The following is a 15,734-nucleotide window of genomic DNA, read 5'->3' as shown; positions in this document are numbered from 1 at the left end:
TCTTCTGAAGTTCCTGAGTTTTTGTCGGATTTCCAGGATATACAGTATTTGAGGAACCCAAATCCAGTCCCCTGCCTCCTCATAGGGACTATGATTGCGCTATTAATTTGATTCCTGGCTGTAAGTTCCCTAAGGGCCGACTTTTCAATCTGTCTGTGCCACAGCATGCCGCTATGCGGAGTTATGTAAAGGAGTCCTTGGAGAAGGGGCATATTCGCTCGTCTTCGTCACCGTTGGGAGCGGGGTTCTTTTTTGTTGCCAAGAAGGATGGCTCCTTGAGGCCCTGTATAGATTATCGCCTTCTCAATAAGATCACTGTCAAATTCCAGTACCCTTTGCCTTTGCTCTCTGATTTGTTTGCTCGGATTAAAGGGGCTAGCTGGTTTACCAAGATTGACCTTCGAGGGGCGTATAATCTTGTCCGCATCAAACAGGGTAATGAATGGAAAACAGCATTTAATACGCCCGAAGGCCATTTTGAATATCTTGTGATGCCTTTCGGGCTCTCTAATGCTCCATCTGTGTTTCAGTTTTTTATGCATGATATTTTCCGGGAGTATCTGGATAAATTCATGATTGTATATTTGGATGATATTTTGTTTTTTTCCGATGATTGGGAGTCTCATGTGAAGCAGGTCAGGATGGTGTTTCAGATTCTTCGTGCTAATGCACTGTTTGTGAAGGGGTCTAAGTGCCTTTTTGGAGTTCAGAAGGTTTCTTTTCTGGGGTTCATTTTTTCTCCCTCGGCTATTGAAATGGACCCTGTTAAGGTCCAGGCTATTTATGATTGGACTCAACCCACATCTGTGAAAAGCCTCCAGAAATTTTTGGGCTTTGCTAATTTTTATCGCCGCTTCATTGCTAATTTTTCTACTGTGGTTAAACCTCTGACTGATTTGACCAAGAAAGGTGCTGATGTGGTGAATTGGTCCTCTACGGCTGTGAAGGCCTTTCAGGAGCTTAAGCGTCGTTTTACTTCTGCCCCTGTGTTGCGTCAGCCAGATGTTTCTCTCCCTTTTCAGGTTGAGGTTGATGCTTCGGAGATTAGGGCAGGAGCTGTTCTGTCTCAGAGAAATTCTGATGGCTCTGTGTTGAAACTGTGTGCTTTCTTCTCCAGAAAGTTTTCGCCTGCTGAGCGTAATTATAATGTCGGCAATCGGGAGTTGTTGGTTATGAAGTGGGCATTTGAGGAGTGGCGACATTGGCTTGAGGGAGCTAAGCATCGTGTTGTGGTCTTGACCGATCATAAGAATCTGATTTACCTAGAGTCTGCCAAGAGGTTGAATCCTAGACAGGCTCGGTGGTCTTTGTTTTTCTCCCGTTTTGATTTTGTGGTCTCGTATCTTCCGGGATCTAAGAATGTGAAGGCTGATGCCCTGTCTAGGAGTTTTTTGCCTGATTCTCCGGGAGTCCCTGAGCCGGCTGGTATTCTCAAGGAGGGGGTGATTCTTTCTGCTATCTCCCCTGATTTGCGGTGGGTGCTTCAGGAGTTTCAGGCTGATAGACCCGACCGCTGTCCTGTAGGGAAATTGTTTGTTCCTGATAGATGGACTAGTAAGGTGATTTCTGAGATTCATTGTTCTGTATTGGCTGGTCATCCTGGGATCTTTGGCACCAGAGATTTGGTTGCCAGGTCCTTTTGGTGGTCTTCTTTGTCACGGGATGTGCGTTCCTTCGTGCAGTGCTGTGGGACCTGTGCCCAGGCTAAGCCCTGCTGTTCTCGTGCTAGTGGGTTGCTTTTGCCTTTGCCTATCCCTGAGAGGCCTTGGACGCATATTTCCATGGATTTTATTTCTGATCTTCCTGTTTCTCAGAAGATGTCTGTCATCTGGGTGGTTTGTGACCGATTTTCTAAAATGGTCCACTTGGTACCTTTGCCTAAGTTGCCTTCCTCCTCTGATTTGGTTCCCTTATTTTTTCAGCATGTGGTTCGTTTGCATGGTATTCCGGAGAATATTGTGTCTGATAGAGGTACCCAGTTTGTTTCTAGGTTTTGGCGGTCCTTTTGTGTTAGAATGGGCATTAATTTGTCTTTTTCTTCGGCATTTCACCCTCAGACAAATGGACAGACGGAGCGAACCAATCAGACCTTGGAAACCTATTTGAGATGCTTTGTGTCTGCTGATCAAGATGATTGGGTTACCTTTTTGCCGTTGGCCGAGTTTGCCCTTAATAATCGGGCTAGTTCGGCTACCTTGGTTTCGCCTTTTTTTTGTAACTTCGGTTTTCATCCTCGTTTTTCTTCAGGGCAGGTTGAGCCTTCGGACTGTCCTGGGGTAGATTCTGTGGTGGACAGGTTGCAGCGGATTTGGACTCATGTGGTGGACAATTTAACATTGTCTCAGGAAAAGGCTCAACGTTTTGCTAACCGCCGTCGGTGTGTTGGTCCCCGGCTTCGGGTTGGGGATTTGGTCTGGTTGTCTTCTCGTCATGTTCCTATGAAGGTCTCTTCCCCTAAGTTCAAGCCTCGTTTTATTGGTCCTTATAAGATTTCGGAAATTATCAATCCGGTGTCTTTTCATTTGGCCCTTCCAGCTTCTTTTTCCATTCATAATGTGTTCCATAGATCTTTGTTGCGGAGGTATGTGGTGCCCATGGTCCCCTCTGTTGACCCTCCTGCTCCGGTGTTGGTTGAGGGGGAGTTGGAATATGTGGTGGAGAAGATTTTGGATTCTCGTCTGTCGAGGCGGAAACTTCAGTATCTGGTCAAGTGGAAGGGTTATGGTCAGGAGGATAATTCCTGGGTTGTTGCCTCCGATGTCCATGCTGCCGATTTGGTACGTGCTTTTCATTTGGCTCGTCCCGATCGGCCTGGGGGCTCTGGTGAGGGTTCGGTGACCCCTCCTCAAGGGGGGGTACTGTTGTGAATTCCGTTCTTGGGCTCCATTCTGTGGCTATGAATGGTATTTTTGGGAGTTCTGCTCTTGGGCTCCCTCTGGTGGTTTCGAGTGGAACTTAGCAGCTGCCTTCACTAATCGGTTCCCTGGCCTTGTTATTTAACTGGGCTCTAGTCTGTAGTCTATGCCAGCTGTCAATGTTTTCCTGTTGGATTCAGTCCTCTCCTGGAAGTACTCTGTTGGCCAGTCCATTTCAGCTTAAGATAAGTTCTGCTAGTTCTTGGGTGTATCCCTGCTTTTGACCTTCTGTTCAGGTTTAAGTTATGTCTCTTTTGTCCAGCTTGTCATTATGAAATATTCAGGCTAGTTGGAAGCTCTGGGGTGCAGATTTGCATCTGCGTGGATTTTAGTTTTTATACTGACCGCACAGTATCATTTTCTATCTCTGTCTATTTAGATAGTGTTGGCCTCCTTTGCTGAAATCTATTTTCATTTCTGAGTTTGTCATTTCCCTCTCCACTCACTGTTAATATTTGTGGGGGGCTATCTTTCCTTTTGGGGGTTTCTCTGAGGCGAGATAGTTTTCCGTATCCATCTTCAGGGGTAGTTAGTTCTTAGGCTGTGTCGAGGCGTCTAGGCAGAGATAGGAACGTCCCACGGCTATTTCTAGTGTTGGTGTTAGGATTAGGGATTGCGGTCAGTAAAGCTACCACCTCCTCAGAGCTTGTACATTTTACCCACCAGGACATTTCTGTGCTGCTCCGTAATCACCAGGTCATAACTGTGATTGTTGTCGGTGGAGCTGCCACCTCCTCGGAGCGTGTCCATGATTGGTTTTACCCACCAGGTCATCTCAGTGCTACTCCGTAACCACCAGGTCATAACAATAACCCTTCCACTTGACAAGATACTGAAGCCTCCGCCTCGAAAAACGAGAATCCAAAATTTTCTCCACCACATATTCCAACTCCCCATCAACCAACACTGGGGCAGGAGGATCAACAGAGGGAACAACGGGCACCACATATCTCCGCAACAAAGATCTATGGAAAACATTATGGATGGCAAAAGAGGCTGGAAGGGCCAAACGAAAAGATACCGGATTGATAATCTCAGAAATCTTATAAGGACCAATAAACCGAGGCTTGAACTTAGGGGAAGAAACCTTCATAGGAACATGACGAGAAGATAACCAGACTAAATCCCCCACCCGAAGCCGGGGACCAACACACCGACGGCGGTTAGCAAAACGTTGAGCCTTTTCCTGAGACAACGTCAAATTGTCTACCACATGAGTCCAAATCTGCTGTAACCTGTCCATCACAGAATCCACACCAGGACAATCAGAAGGCTCAACCTGCCCCGAAGAAAGACGAGGATGAAAACCAAAATTATAACCGATTATTAAGGGCAAACTCGGCCAACGGCAAGAAAGCCACCCAATCATCCTGGTTAGCAGACACAAAGCATCTCAAATAGGTTTCCAAGGTCTGATTAGTTCGCTCAGTTTGGCCATTTGTCTGAGGATGAAACGCCGAAGAAAAAGACAAATCAATGCCTATCCTAGCACAAAAGGCCCGCCAAAACCTAGAAACAAACTGGGAACCTCTGTCAGACACAATATTCTCCGGAATGCCATGCAAACGAACCACATGCTGAAAAAACAATGGAACCAAATCAGAGGAGGAAGGCAATTTAGGCAAAGGTACCAAATGGACCATTTTAGAGAACCGGTCACAAACCACCCAGATAACAGACATCTTCTGGGAAACAGGAAGATCCAAAATAAAATCCATGGAAATATGCGTCCAGGGCCTCTCAGGGACCGGCAAAGGCAAAAGCAACCCACTAGCGTGGGAACAGCAAGGCTTGGCCCGGGCACAAGTCCCACAGGACTGCACAAAAGAACGCACATCCCGCAACAAGGAAGGCCAGCAAAAGGACCTAGCAACCAAATCTCTGGTACCAAAAATCCCAGGATGACCAGCAAACACCGAACAATGAACCTCAGAAATTACCTTACTTGTCCATTTATCAGGAACAAACAGCTTCCCCACTGGACAGCGGTCAGGTTTATCAGCCTGAAATTCCTGAAGCACCCGCCGTAAATCAGGGGAGATGGCAGAAAGAATCAGCCCTTCCTTAAGAATGCCAACCGGCTCAAGGACTCCAGGAGAATCAGGCAAAAAACTCCTAGAGAGGGCATCAGCCTTAACATTCTTAGATCCCGGAAGATACGAGACCACAAAATCAAAACGAGAGAAAAACAGGGACCATTGAGCCTGTCTAGGGTTCAGCCGCTTGGCCGACTCGAGGTAAATCAGATTCTTATGATCGGTCAAGACCACAACGCGGTGCTTGGCTCCCTCAAGCCAATGTCGCCACTCCTCAAATTTCCACTTCATAGCCAACAACTCCCGATTGCCGACATCATAATTGCGCTCCGCAGGCGAAAACTTTCTGGAAAAAAAAGCACACGGTTTCATCAAAGAACCATCAGAACTCCTCTGAGATAAAACGGCCCCTGCCCCAATCTCAGAAGCGTCAACCTCAACCTGAAAAGGAAGAGAAACATCCAGCTGACGCAACACAGGGGCAGAAGTAAATCGGCGTTTAAGCTCCTGAAAGGCCTCAACAGCCGCAGAGGACCAGTTCGTCACATCAGCGCCTTTCTTCGTCAAATCGGTCAGGGGCTTAACCACACTGGAAAAGTTGGCAATGAAACGGCGATAAAAATTAGCAAAGCCCAAAAATTTCTGAAGGCTCTTCACAGATGTGGGTTGAATCCAGTCATGAATGGCTTGGACCTTAACAGGATCCATTTCTATAGATGAGGGAGAAAAAATAAAACCCAAAAAAGAGACCTTCTGAACACCAAATAGGCACTTAGACCCCTTCACAAATAAAGCATTATCACGAAGGATCTGGAATACCATCCTGACCTGCTTCACATGAGACTCCCAATCATCGGAAAAAATCAAAATATCATCCAAATACACAATCATGAATTTATCAAGATAATTGCAGAAAATATCATGCATGAAGGACTGAAATACAGAAGGAGCATTAGAGAGCCCGAAAGGCATCACAAGGTATTCAAAATGGCCTTCGGGCATATTAAATGCAGTTTTCCATTCGTCACCCTGTTTAATACGAACAAGATTATATGCCCCTCGAAGGTCAATCTTAGTAAACCAACTAGCCCCCTTAATCCGAGCAAACAAATCAGAAAGCAAAGGTAAAGGGTATTGGAATTTGACCGTGATCTTATTAAGAAGGCGATAATCAATACAGGGTCTCAAGGAGCCATCCTTCTTGGCAACAAAAAAGAATCCCGCTCCCAATGGTGATGAAGACGGCCGAATATGCCCCTTCTCCAAAGACTCCTTAACATAACTCCGCATGGCGGCATGCTCTGGCACAGACAGATTGAAAAGTCGGCCCTTAGGGAACTTACAGCCAGGAATCAAGTTAATAGCACAATCACAGTCCCTATGTGGAGGAAGGGAACTGGACTTGGGCTCATCAAATACATCCTGGAAATCCGACAAAAACTCAGGAACTTCAGAAGAGTGGGAAGAGGAAATTGACATCAAAGGAACGTCACTATGTACCCCTTGACAACCCCAACTAATCACAGACATAGATTTCCAATGCAGCACCGGATTCTGTACCTGTAACCATGGAAAACCCAGTACAACAACATCATGCAAATTATGCAACACCAGAAAACGGCAATCTTCCTGATGTGCTGGAGCCATGCACATGGTCAGCTGAGTCCAATAGTGAGGTTTATCCTTGGCCAACGGCGTAGCATCAATGCCCCTCAAAGGAATAGGGCTCTGCAAAGGCTGCAAGGAAAAACCACAGCGCCTGGCGAATTCCAAGTCCATTAAGTTCAGGGCAGCGCCTGAATCCACAAATGCCATGACAGAAAAGGACGATAATGAGCAAATCAGGGTAAGAGAAATTTAGGCTGTACAGTGCTGATGTTAACAGACCTAGCGACCCTCTTAGTACGCTAAGGGCAATCAGAAATAACATGAGCAGAATCACCACAGTAAAAACACAGCCTATTCTGGCATCTGAATCCCTGCCGTTCAGCTCTAGTCAAAATCCTATCACATTGCATAGGCTCAGGACTCTGCTCAGAGGATACTGCCATATGGTGCACAACTTTGCACTCGTGCAGGCGCCGATCAATCTGAATGGCTAGAGACATAGATTCGCTCAAACCAGCAGGCGTGGGGAACCCCACCATAGCATCTTTAAGGGCTTCAGAAAGACCCTTTCTGAAAATTGCTGCCAGAGCCTCCTCATTCCATTTAGTGAGCACAGGCCATTTTCTAAATTTCTGGCAGTATAATTCTGCCGCTTCCTGACCCTGACACAGGGCCAACAAGGTCTTTTCTGCATGATCCACAGAATTAGGTTCGTCATAAAATAATCCGAGCGCTTGAAAAAATGTGTCTACATTAAGCAATGCCGGATCCCCTGATTCAAGGGAGAATGCCCAGTCCTGAGGGTCACCACGCAGCAGAGAGATGACAATTTTAACCTGCTGAATGGGATCACCAGAGGAACGGGGTTTCAAGGCAAAAAACAATTTGCAGTTATTTTTAAAGTTCAAAAACTTGGATCTGTCCCCAAAAAACAAATCAGGAGTTGGAATTCTAGGCTATAAAGCCGGAGTCTGGACAACATAATCTTGGATACTCTATACTCTTGCAGCAAGTTGATCCACATGAGAAAACAAACCCTGAACATCCATGCCAGTGCCAAAATCCTGAACCACCCAGAGATTAAGAGGGAAAAGAAGACAAAACAGACTGCAGAAAAAAAATGGCTCAGAACTTCTTTTTCCTTCTTTTGAGATGCATTTAATTCATTTTTGGCCAGTTGTATTGTTATGAGCTGGTGGTTTAGGAGCAACATGGGGCGTGCTCTGGAGGAGGTGGTACCTGTACTGACCGCAGTTCCTGAGCTTAACACAACACTAAAAGTAGCCGTGGGATGTTCCTGTCACTCCCTAGACACCTCGTCACAGCCGGAGGACTAACTACCCCTAAAGATAGAAACAGGAAAGCTATCTTGCCTCAGAGAAAATCCCCAAAGGATAGACTGCCCCCCACAAATATTGACTGTGAGTGGAGAGGGAAATGACATACGCAGAATGAAACCAGGATGTAGCAAAGGAGGCCCTCTAGCTAGATAGATAGAACAGGACAGAATACTGTGCGGTCAGTATTAAAAACTAGAAAAATCCACCACAGAGTTTACAAAATCTCCACACCTGACTAAAGGTGTGGAGGGTAAATCTACTTCCCAGAGCTTCCAGCTTAACTGAATAAATCCATACTGACAAGCTGGACTAGAAAAAACATAGAAAGTGCAGAACGATTAAGTCCACAACAAGAGGACTGCAAAAGAACAAGCAAGGACTTATCTTTGCTGAACTGGTCAGAATATCAGGGAAATCCAAACAGAGATGTGAATCCAACCAGGAACCATTGACAACTGGCACTGGCTGAAGGATAGAACCAGGCTAAATAGCCGAGCCAGAAAGACAATCAGTGGAAGCAGCTGCTGACTACTAAATCCAAGGAGCAGCCATACCACTTAAAACCACCGGAGGGAGCCCAAGAGCAGAACTCACAAAAGTGCCACTTACAACCACCGGAGGGAGCCCAAGAGCGGAATTCACAACAGTTACGGTCTTTGTGTGTCAGAGGTTGAGAGCTGTGAGAGGCCTAGAGAAGTGATTAGTGATAGAAACTGGGATGCAGATGTGGAAGTGGGGCTGTTAATGGGGATGTTGAAGTCTCCCAGGATAAGGGTTGGGAGTTCTGAGGACATGAAGTGCGGCAGCCAGGCAGAGAAATGGTCCAGGAAGTGGGTGGGTGAGCCTGGGGGCCAGGATTTGACTGCTACTCTGAGGGAGAGGGGACGAAAGAGCCTGATGGTGTGGACCTCAAAAGAAGGGAATGAGAGTGATGGAACTTGGGGGGATGACCTGGAAAGTGCATTGTGGGGAAATGAGTATGCCGACTCCACCACCATGTCTGTTTGTGGGTCTCTGGGAATGTGAGAATTGTAAGACACCATGGGAAATGGCAGCAGGAGAGACAGTGTCAGAATCCTGAATCCAGGTTTCCGTGAGGGCCAACAGATTCAGAGAGTTTTTCAGAAAGTAATTGTGTATGAAAGGAAGCTTGTTACATACAGACCGTGGATTCCAAATGGCACAATTAAAAGAAGGAGATGAAGGAGTGCAATTAATATTAGTAAGATTATTAAGGTTTCGATGTGAGGTGGGGTTGAGGTTGGTGGATGGTGGACCAGGGTTGGGGGAGATGTCCCCTGAAATCAGTAGGAGTAGGAAGATAAAGAGCAAGTATTTTTTGGAATTGTATGAAGTTTTTTTGTGCAGTGTGTTTGGGCAAGATGGGCTGAGGTTTTTCAGGAAGGTGAGATGCGCATGGGAGCTGTACATGGGAGAGGGAAGGAGTGAGGAGCTGATGTATATGAGTTGTGATGGAGGGGGGATTGGGCAGTGAATGTGTATTGCAAAGGAGCATAGGAGGATAGAAATAAAGCACATGGATAGAAGGGAGTGCAGACTGTTGGTTACCTGACTCCTGCCCTGACTAACTGCCATGGAATAACTGCTTTATCACGACGCTTAGCTTCCTGACGCTTTGCTTCTGGGATGCTTGCATGCACCCCCACATGCGTGCACTCCTAAGTATATTTCTAAATTTATAATCCAGACTGCTGGGAAGAGATGGATTGTGGGAACTGGTTGGAGATAATTTGGCAGCTGGGGCCAGCACACCAGGGTTTGTTTTTAGATGCTCAAAGACACTCAGCCTGGCAGCATCTATTTTAACACCTTCCACCAGATAAGAACTACACTGATCCCAGTCATGGATATGCAACAGTGAGTATTAAGTACAATGCACCAAATAATAATAATCTTTATTTATATAGCACCAACATATTCCGCAGCGCTGTACAGTTTCAAACACAACAGTCATAAGTTGTAACACCAAATGAATTATACCAATGAATTAGCAGGTACATAAAAATATATTTCTAGATGGTAAAGCGGCAGATGACAGACAGCAGACAGCAAGCGGAGGGAAGTTGTACCATTAGAGTCTATTGCAGCAGATGAGACAGCAAGCAGAGGTGGGAAGTTGTACTTGTGTGAAGAGAGAAGATGGATGTTAGTTCTTTGCCATGGAATAACTGGTGAATCACGATGCTTAGCTTCGTGACGCTTTGTTTCTGGGATGCTTGCGTGCACCCCCACATGCGTGGACTTTTCCTACTTAATATACCTCTGGTGATGCCCAGAAAGTGATGAGGCAACAGCCTCGCTATCAATCTCTGGCCCCGAAGGTACACACACCAATTACACCAATTTTATTAGGTGTATTTTTTTCACCCACTCATCCCGACATGGACCAATCTTCTTCAGCTACAATGATGCCAGTGCCCAACCCGCCTGTAGGCAAATTATGAGTCTCCAAGCACCCTCATTAAACAGAGGAAGAAACCTACACTGAGGATGTCAAATCTGCCCCCATTCCTGGGCACTTTACCTTGGTCTAACAATGCCTAAGGGCCCTATACACCACAGCCAGACCAGGTCAGATTGTTGCATCATGCACTTTCACATACCATGAGATGCCTTTTATGCTAGTCACAGAGTGCATTGCATCGCCAGAATAAGCCATATTGATCCAAAGAACCCAAGAGATGTATTATGCAGACTTCACTACTACACAGATAAGGAGGATATTCTTTACAGTCCTTGGTTCACTAACCCATATCTTTGGAGGGTGCAGTGGTTAAATTATGTCTATGGTCACACACTTTATATGAAGTGCCTCTTTCAACGACTTCTGACAAAAATCTGGGAAGTTGGCGCTTCTTACAGATTGGGACACCCCTTTCATTTCATCATAAAGAAAACTCTACTTTTTTCTTAAGGGACACACGCAGTCCCCTGTACTGGAAGTCCGCTGCCTCGGAGTAACCCTTGACTCTGCCCTGTCCTTCAAACAGCACATCCAAGCTCTTTCCAGCTCCTGTCGCCTCCAGCTCAAAAATATCTCCAGAATCCGTCCTTTCCTCAACCGTCAATCTACTAAAATGCTTGCGCATGCCCTTATCTCCTGCCTTGACTACTGCAACATCCTTTTCTGTGGCCTCCCTGCTAACATCCTTGCACCTCTCCAGTCCATCCTTAACTCTGCTGCCCGACTAATTCATCTCTCTCCTCGCTACTCCTCCGCTTCCCCCCTCTGCAAATCTCTTCACTGGCTCCCATTCCCTCAGCGTATCCAGTTCAAATTACTAATACTAACCTACAAAGCCATTCATAACCTGTCTCCTCCATATATCTCTGAACTAATCTCCCGATATCTTCCCTCACGTAATCTCCGGTCCTCGCAAGACCTCCTTCTCTCCTCCACACTTATTCGCTCCTCACCCAACCGCCTCCAAGACTTCTCCCGAATATCCCCCATCCTCTGGAATTCTTTGCCCCAACACGTCTGACTATCAACCACATTCGGATCCTTCAGACGGAACCTGAAAACCCACCTCTTCAGGAAAGCCTACAGCCTGCACTGACCCCACTGCCTCCTCACCACTATTGAAGCTACCGCCTCAACAACACCGGAGCTCCTGCAACCCTCAACCTATTGTCTCCTTCCCCACCATCCTGTAGAATGTAAGCCCGCAAGGGCAGGGTCCTCGCCCCTCTGTATCAGTCTGTAATTGTTAGTTTGCTTACTGTAAGTGATATCTGTAATTTGTATGTAACCCCTTCTCATGTACAGCACCATGGAATCAATGGTGCTATATAAATAAATAATAATAATAATTGAAATGCTCTCTTTGACTTCCTCAGGATGGATTCTATAACTATTCCTAATTCGCTTTCTATGGAAGGATTTCCACCAATGCTGAAGCAAGCAAGAAGGAATAATCGTCCATCTTCTGTCAGCAATAAGAACGGATTCTCCTTCGCTGGCTTAGGATCCCTCGAATGATATTCCTGCTTAACACATTGCTGTCGGACCACCCTTAGGTAGGTCTTGTCAAACAGAACGTTTCATGTATCCCTTTATCACCTAACACTAATGTTCAGTAATGTCGGGATATTGGCAATTCTACATGGAATCAAGTGGAAACTCTGAATTTGATTGAACATGTCTTGAGATGGATGGAGATACAAGGGGCTGTGGATGGCGCTGGGTCAGAGAGGGATGTTTGGGACAGGAGAGAGTTGTTTTGGACCTATTTCGCACCTTGAGAAGTCTCTATAACAATCAATGGCTGTTTGTCCATACTATTTATGATCTTTAAAAAGCTATAAGATTCTATAATACTCAATAATACTCATGTTCCGTGTTTTCAACCTGTATAGAAATGAACACCAATACTTGTAGAATTCTAAGCTGCTCTGCCTCCCCTTGTCGTACTATAAGTAATACCTGTGGTGTATTGGGGGATGTTGTTTCTTCTTCCATGATGCAATGGTGTTCCACGGAGCTTTACCTTTCTGTCTTCTTTACACCCCAGTCTAAAAAAGTTTGAAGTTAGGTCAGGAATAAATCCCAAGCATCTAGCGTTAGCTTAGTCCTTCTTTTCATTTTTTTATTTTCTTTTTTCTATATACCTCCCTGAACCTACTTTGGATTATTGTCATTCCTACGTTACTTCCATTAGCTAGCTTTTTTTTTTTCTGACATCTCACCCTCTTCCCATCTTTTCCTCCTCCCCACTCACTCCTCTATTCCTTTACCCCTCTCTGTGTTTGCCTAATCCTATTAGTACATTGTGAAGGTGTCGGCCAATAATAGTTCTGAACTAATAGTGGGTTCCCTGAATGTCAAAATACTACATAGCCCAGAATAATGGTCCATATTATTAAATTTCCTATGTAAAAGAAAGCTGGATGTAGCCTTTCTTAAGGAAACACATTTTTGTCAGAGCAAACCTTAAAAAATATCTAATTACAGTATACGTTCCCTACAGTATATCACAGTTCTTCAACAGGTTCAAAATCCATAGATTCCTGTATATTAATCTCGCTCTCAATACCATGGATATTTTCAGAGTCTCGCAATGATGGAGAAAGACATTTACTTATGCTCAAATGATCTACTGCTTCTAATAAGGTTACGTTTGCTTCTGTATATCAACTAACTCAAGTCAGGATAGAGCTTTTTGTACTTTTTAGAACAATTGTCATTGATACAGATGGAACGCTGATCTTGGGGGGAGACTTCAGTGCTGTCATGGACGCCTCTATGGACAACTGTAAGGGTGTATCCATGCTTTAACGCCCCATGCAAAAATGAGTACTAAAATAAGTGCAAGAACATCAGTTGGTTGGTACATGGCGCTTACTCCTCCCAGCAAAGACTTGTCTTTCTATTCTAACTTTCATGATGGACACTTGAGGATTGACTATTTTTTATTAAGACACCAAGATATTACTCTCCTTCAAAGGGTTAATATTGACAATATTTTCTTCTCAGATCACACATTTGTCAGTTTCTCCATTGTCCTTCCAAAGTTTAGGTCTAAGCAATGCCACTGGAGCCTGAATGAACACTGCGAATGATAGTTCTGCTTCCCTATGGGATTGAGGGCTGGCTGAGCTGTCAGGATTGTGAGTGACGGCGCTGCTGCCCAATCTGAGGCAGAGGTGTTTGAGTATTGATTGTCAGCTCTGCCATCCTATCTGGCTGGGTCTGTGGGATCTCTTGCAAGTGTCATCTGTTCTGGGTGATTACAGGGATACTGAGCACTCTGACAATAGCCAGACCTTTGCCAATTGTAGCTTTGTACAAATGACATAGTTTTAGTTATTATTAAGGTTGAAGGAAGACTTTAAGTCCATCTAGTTCAACCCATAGCCTAACATGCCCTAACATGTTGATCCAGGGGAAGGCAAAAAAACCCCATGTGGTAAGAGTAAGCTCCACCATGGGGAAAAATATTCCTTCCCGACCCCACATACGGCAATCAGACTAGTTCCCTGGATCAACGCCTTATCAAGGAATCTAATATATATACCCTGTAACATTATACTTTTCCAGAAAGGTATCCAGTCCCCTCTTAAATTTAAGTAATGAATCACCCATTACAACATCATACGGCAGAGAGTTCCATAGTCTCACTGCTCTTACAGTAAAGAATCCGCGTCTGTTATTATGCTTAAACCTTTTTTCCTCCAGACGTAGAGGATGCCCCCTTGTCCCTGTCACCGGTCTATGATTAAAAAGATCATCAGAAAGGTCTTTGTACTGTCCCCTCATATATTTATACATTAACATAAGATCACCCCTTAGTCTTCGTTTTTCCAAACTAAACAGCCCCAAGTGTAATAACCCATCTTGGTATTGCAGACCCCCCAGTCCTCTAATAACCTTGGTCGCTCTTCTCTGCACCCGCTCCAGTTCAGCTATGTCTTTCTTATACACCGGAGACCAGAACTGAGCACAGTATTCTAAGTGTGGTCGAACTAGTGACTTGTATAGAGGTAAAATTAAAGTGTTGGTTCAAAGAACCCTTACCGTATACTGTGACTGATTGCACGTTGACCTCTTCCTAGTGTATATCCAAGGGGGCGTGCGGACTACCGTAAGTGGTTGTGACGGGCACGTGCGCGGAGTAATCCTGCGGGTGGCGGGCGACAGGTGGACACACAGGTACTGATCCTGCGTGACCTGTGTGGGGTGTAGCTGGTAAGTGCAGAGCCAGAGAACGCCCCGGCCGAAGGCGTCCCTGGTTGCACTTAGAAACAAAGATGGCCGGCGCTGCTGGGCAGCGTGTGATGTCACAGGCCAATGGAGCCCTGCTGGGACCAAAAAGCAAACCAACGCGTTTCAAAGGGTAATCGCCCTTCTTCATCAGGGTTGGAGCCTGCAGGAGGGCTCCTCTTCAATATATGCCTTCGCTACCCCTGTGTGCACGCCCTCTGAAACAAAATACCCGCCCCAGTCAGCTCAACTGTCAGTGAGCTGCGATGCCTGCCACTCACACAGTAACCACCCTCCTATAATATACAGAACGTCCCTTGTTTGAGGACATAGATCAATGACCATAATTCAACAAATGACCATATACTGTGTATAGAAAAATTATTCAAAAATATATATATCCTAAACAATAAATAACAATACCTTTTATTGATAAAACATGCTAAAATGTTTTGCGGAATTCAGAAAGTCCGCCAAAATTTGAGAGGGGGCAATTTCCTGAAACAAATGTCCAAAGCTGAGTCAGAATGGATATTCAGGTTAGATTGCCTCACCCCTAAAGGCTTGAACCACGATTTTGAATTATACGCATTTTAATGGCATGAATCTAACACTATACGGTTTTATATTAGTTTTTTAGCACAGGTACATGGGGCAGACAGTTGGTGTGGAACTATTTTTTCTGCCCTGTTCCATCGTACAGTCCCCATGCATCTATATGTAATTTATGTGGAGACATTAGTATACCGGTCTATAAGCGTTTGAATAGGTGTAGCACGCCTTTTTAGGGTATAGAGTCTATCGTTTATACATTTTTATACATTTTTATACATTTTCATTTTTTCCATGTGTGTATTTTAATAATAAAAAATAATTCTTTTAGCACATTTTAGCATGTTTTATCAATAAAAGGTATTGTTATTTATTGTTTAGGATATATATATTTTTGAATAATTTTTCTATACACAGTATATGGTCATTTGTTGAATTATGGTCATTGATCTATGTCCTCAAACAAGGGACATTCTGTATATTATAGGAGGGTGGTTACTGTGTGAGTGGCAGGCATCGCAGCTCACTGACAGTTGAGCTGACTGGGGCGGGTATTTTG

At 44.9% G+C, this 15,734-nt stretch overlaps 1 pseudogene across 2 annotated transcripts in view; it reads right to left on the bottom strand.

The window, feature by feature from the left end:
* The window catches only part of LOC143765582 (uncharacterized), a 52,937-nt pseudogene extending 38,267 nt beyond the window's left edge, over positions 1 to 14,670 (bottom strand). Inside the window, exons 1-2 of one of the 2 annotated variants that reach the window (XR_013213421.1) lie at positions 14,438 to 14,670; positions 12,347 to 12,435 (exon numbers count right to left, since the gene is read on the bottom strand). The product of XR_013213421.1 is annotated as an uncharacterized LOC143765582, transcript variant X1 (transcript). Of the gene's footprint in view, positions 1 to 12,346; positions 12,860 to 14,437 lie in introns of those variants that run through there. The other variant, XR_013213422.1, reaches the window with a different exon arrangement.
* Positions 14,671 to 15,734: the final 1,064 nt, after the last annotated feature.

Source organism: Ranitomeya variabilis, chromosome 4 (assembly GCF_051348905.1).
Source record: "Ranitomeya variabilis isolate aRanVar5 chromosome 4, aRanVar5.hap1, whole genome shotgun sequence".
NCBI lineage: Eukaryota > Metazoa > Chordata > Amphibia > Anura > Dendrobatidae > Ranitomeya > Ranitomeya variabilis.
The sequence above is the reverse complement of the archived record's forward strand: the minus strand, read 5'-3'. Positions and strand labels throughout refer to the sequence as shown.